This window comes from Camponotus vicinus, unplaced genomic scaffold, assembly GCF_025532165.1.
Source record: "Camponotus vicinus isolate PSW18456_S1 unplaced genomic scaffold, iyCamVici1.0 SCAF_1, whole genome shotgun sequence".
Classification (NCBI taxonomy): domain Eukaryota; kingdom Metazoa; phylum Arthropoda; class Insecta; order Hymenoptera; family Formicidae; genus Camponotus; species Camponotus vicinus.
In genome coordinates, this window is record NW_028141945.1 from 36,801,258 (window position 1) to 36,805,846 (window position 4,589).

A 4,589-nucleotide genomic window follows, 5' to 3' on the forward strand; every position below is an offset into this window, starting at 1 on the left:
TGGCGACTGACTGCTCTGGAGTTTGAAAGCTCGCGATTCTCAGGGCGACCTCTGTACTACCACGTGCTTGCAATGAACATGCCCTGGCGCCCTCGCCGATATGACGCACTTTGACCTAAAAAGAAATTGGGCTCGGAAATTGTAATCGACTCTCGATGTACATTGATGAAATCATAAACGCTTTACAATTTATTTCTCTCATTCCAGGAAGATTATCAAATTCCCATTCTACGTAGCTCCCATTTTTCTGCACTTTTCTATAATTTAATCCTAAGTATTATTTAATGATATATATTATAGAGTGGGTTATTAAATATTACGCATTGATAATCTGCAGCTACTTTGAATCAAACTACTTACAAATTACAATGAATAAAAAGTTTTTTAATCATTGTTCAAATTGTCCGTTAATTGCATTCAGGACTGGGATTTATAATACATATATGTGGAGAACCATATATATGTATATAACACATAATTTATTAAACGCTTATGTAGATAGAGAATTAAAAGTCTCGTGAGAATACCTTGAAACGAAGAAAATATATGCGCATTACAGAGAGATATGGATATTCATAAAATCTCTATACTCAGTTACTAATGAAGTTTTATTTACGTTAATATATGCCTGTGTACGCTGATAAAATTCATTCATGTCTATAATTATACTTTAAAATGTAATATGAATGACAAGCATCCTATTTTAATAAAGTATATACAGCTTTGATCAAAATATTAAAAAAGTTTTACACTTTGCTCTTTGTTTCTCATTTTTTCCCTTTTCCTTTCCCGTAATATTGCACAATCAAAGTTCTTTACCCTAATCCAATTATTTTATTTTTATATTCTACTTATACATTTTCTATTTCACGTCGATATTGTTTTAATAAGGCATTGTGTTATTTTATCTCTCTTAACATACTTGTACTTGGAAAAAAAAGACCGAAATTTTTAATCAGTTTAATCATTCTATATTATTTTTATATATTTTACTCAATTATAGATGTATACATTTTTCTTCTTATATATATTTAACAAATTTTTTATATTCTGATCCAACAAATCTGATATTATTACAAAACTGTATATTTAAAAGAAGAAATATTGTTTTTCCTTTTGTTCTCTTAACTTTATATATGTGTATCATTGTTAAATATATTTATACTTAGACGATAATGAACTATTTCATTATTCTACACCTTCCAGAAAGAATTTACATCTGGAATTTTTCCCCTAAGTAAGTTTTCTTCATGGTGAGACATTGTGGGATGAGAAACGCCGTTCACTTTGAAAGGTGTTTGTGACGAAAAAAGTCAGTGCACGTCTTTCAGAATTTAAGACGAAGAGAATATGATGTGTTATTCTTAGATGGAAAAAAGGTATATATATTGTGCACTTTCCAAAATGTGACAGAAATCAGCTGTCATTTTTTCTTTTTCCTGAGGAAATCTTCTTTCTAAAAATTTTTCTGGATATGCAAAGTTTTTTCCTTACGATAATTTTTAAAATTACTTCTATCATTTCACAAATAAAGTTCAAAACTATGATTTTATACACGTCACTTCTTTCCTTATATAAGACTCTATATATTTTAGTACTATAATTTATTTGTATATAAGTATGTATAATCTTAAGAATTAAGATTCTTGAAAAGAATTATATACATATCACAAATTAAGAGCTATTTGCGATTAAATATAAAAATTAACTATATCAAGTAGCAATGTTACAGATTTACAAGGAACGGTACATGAGGATGATAAACTACTATTTGTAAAAATAAAAAAAAAAGTATATTAGTATCGCTATAATTCATATTTATACAAATAAATTATTCATAATTATTTCAAAATATTGAAAAAATATATCAATAAAATAAATCATAATTATATATTCGGAATAGATTTCTCCTGTTTAAAAACAGAAGACAAATATGTACTAGTCAAAAAAAATTCTGAGAAAGATTTTATCTTACTGGAAAGAGAGAAAAATTCATTAGAGAAAGATTTTATCTACGGTAAAAAACTTCAAACATATCTCTTCTATGACTATTTCGTACGCAATATTAAATATATTAGAATTTGAAATATTTTATCATATTTTCTTGCTTCATCGAAATATACATTATTGAGTGCATAGTTTTATTTTGCTTTATTAGTGCGTATGCACATTAATACATATATATATATGAGATTTAATAATAAAATTCGCGAATTTTGTAATTAAAATATCAATTATATTTAATTGCTAAGCTAGAACATAATCCCATTTAAAGTAGTCTCTAGGATGATATCCAGGGTTGCTTCCATTTTATGCAACATTTCTGAAACTCTCGGTTTGTGTTATAGTTCAAATGAATCTTACATCACACGATGCACCTGCGCATATGACTGTGTTTCTAGAGAGGAGTTTGGCCAACAAACAAATTACTGTACTTGAGTATCTTCCTTTCTCGCCGGATTTAGCTTTCTGTTTCCAAAAAATATCATAATTTTTTCATGTTACATCTATCATTTTTCAAAGATTCATAGGAGATTCAGCATAATTTGGAGGAATTTATTTCTGAATAATTTTACCCGAAAGCTCATTAAATCATTATATATAAATACATTCCATCTGGCATAAAGATTGCTTAAGTCGATATTTTGAAATAAGTTATTTATTCTGATAATAATTTTTTTTTAAATCTTCTCAAACACATACATCATATGCGCATTTAAAGTTTCATTTTTATTTCAAAAATTCTTAACTTTTCCTCGTTATATTTACACCATTTTCAAAAGAAACAAGCGTTATAAATAACTCATGCATATTCAGCATATTATTTAAGCGACGACAAGAAGACACTGTCTTATTTAGTAACTTATATATATATGTATATTTTTCTTTTACCACTTTTAAATCAAACATATGTTTCACGGTAACATTAATCATAAATTTAATATGACGCATTCGTTTTATAATTCTACTGCAAACATAAGGTACATTAAATTAACATCTGATATTATATTATAATTCCAAAATCGCCAAATTATCTGTATATTAGTTTATGCAAGTTTTTTGATAACAGTATACTAATGATCGTTAACACTGATTGATTGAATATTGATTATAACAATAAATTATAATTTTATCTAATGGAGTAACCATTTCACAGTGAATTTAGATATATGTAAAATGTGTACTAAAATATCATATATCAATATATTGATTAATGTGATCAACTTTAAATCAGCTAAAATTTTAACAAAATTTAATCAACATTACAATAATAGCTATAAAATTTTTCGATATTTTATCCTTAATTATACAAATGTATTTTTTCAAATTTTAGAATTTTTCATGTAAAATAAAACTAAAATATCTCATAATTAACTTTTGAAAAAGATTGTTATAATAAAATAATCTATATAAACATATCAATTATTTTCAAGAAATATATGCTTTCTCATTTATTATGTAACTGTATTTTATGAAATATAATTAGAAGTTAATGTTAACATTATATTATAATAACGTTTTAAAGTTATACTTTATTAAAATATGATAATAGAACATAATGTTAAATATTTTAGAAATTAAAAAATTTAATTATTCATTATATATATAATTAAATTTATATAAAAATTTATCAACATAATTACATATATATTTCTTATAAGCATATATAATTCTTTAGGAATCTATTAATATATCAACAGACTCAATAATTGGTCGAAAATGTCCATCTTACATAAAAATAAATACGTATTATAGTTATTTTTATATAATAACGTAATATATTTTTATATATTACATCTACACCAATTATTACTATGTCGGATGTACTTTTTCAATAATATGCAAGACAATGGAATTTTTAATACAACGGAAAAAATTACAATAGAATTATGAGCGTATGTTATAATTATACATTATACATACATTTAAACTTCATATAGATAACAAAATAATAGAGCACATTTTTTCTGCAATTAAATATATACAGAGAGAAAGGAAATATAACTGTAATTTAATAATAAATTATGCACGCACATGGATAAGTGACCGATTTAGTTCTATAGATCTTAGATTTCTGCTAAAATCCATAATGAATTTTATCAATTCTAATTCTGCGATTCTATTGCGAAAACACGCAAGCACGTAGAACGAGTTGCATTTCACAATTCTCTCTTGCGTGTAATCCGTTCATTAGAGTCTGTTTGCTTCTTACTTCCAACATTCACGCGAATACAATAAGTACGAGCTTACAATAAGTTTTATGATTTCTTGAATAAGTAAATTGAGTGAGACCCTTTAAGAATATCATACATTATGCTCTTGGCGAAAGTAGATTCAAAAATTACCACGTTCCCTGTCTTAAACGGAACAGTTTTAAAATATCGTATAATTAGGATACGATTTCTTGAATGGGGAATCACATAAGTCCCATTCGTGCGGAAAACTTGGCGCTCGATCCACTATCTGGAGCGCGTGTTCGAAATTTTAAACATTACACGATCACGGGGCGATGCCTTCGGAATAGTAGCAACGAAATGAAATGCCTGTTCGTGAAACCACCGACATATGTATTCATGATATCTCACGAA